The sequence below is a fragment of the Hyaena hyaena genome, unplaced genomic scaffold, assembly GCF_003009895.1.
Source record: "Hyaena hyaena isolate Hyena2069 unplaced genomic scaffold, ASM300989v1 scaffold_77, whole genome shotgun sequence".
NCBI classification, from domain to species: domain Eukaryota; kingdom Metazoa; phylum Chordata; class Mammalia; order Carnivora; family Hyaenidae; genus Hyaena; species Hyaena hyaena.
Genome location: NW_024080708.1, coordinates 2,901,586 through 2,902,179, shown reverse-complemented (window position 1 = coordinate 2,902,179; position 594 = coordinate 2,901,586).

The window sequence follows — 594 nt, the reverse complement described above, 5'->3', positions numbered from 1 at the left end:
CAAATTGGTGTCTTTGTTTTCTTGAGATAAATAAATAACTAAAAGTGGAATTGCTGATCTTATAGTAGTTCTACTTTTAATATTTGGAAGAACCTTCATAGTATTTTCCAGAATAGCTGCACCAATTTACATTCCCATAAACACCGCATAAGGGTGCCCTTTTCTCCACATCCTCACCAGCACTTGTTTCTTGTCTTTTTGTTAATAGCCATCTCATGGGCACCTGGGTGGCTCAGTTGGTTAAGCGTTTCACTTTGGCTCAGGTCATGAGCTCACAGTTCGTGACTTCAAGCCCTGGAGCCGGCCTCAAATTCTGTGTCTCCCTCTCTCTCTGCCCCTCCCCTGCTCATGCTCTGTCTCCCTCCTTCTCAAAAATAAATAAACATTAGGGGCGCCTGGGTGGCTTAGTCGGTTAAGCATCTGACTTTCGCTTAGGTCATGATCTCACGGTTCGTGGGTTCCAGCCCCGCGTCGGGCTCTGTGCTGACTGCCAGCTCAGAGCCTGGAGCCTGTTTCAGGGTCTGTGTCTCCCTCTCTCTCTGACCCTCCCCTGTTCACGCTCTCTCTCTCTCTCTCTCCTAGAAATAAATAAAA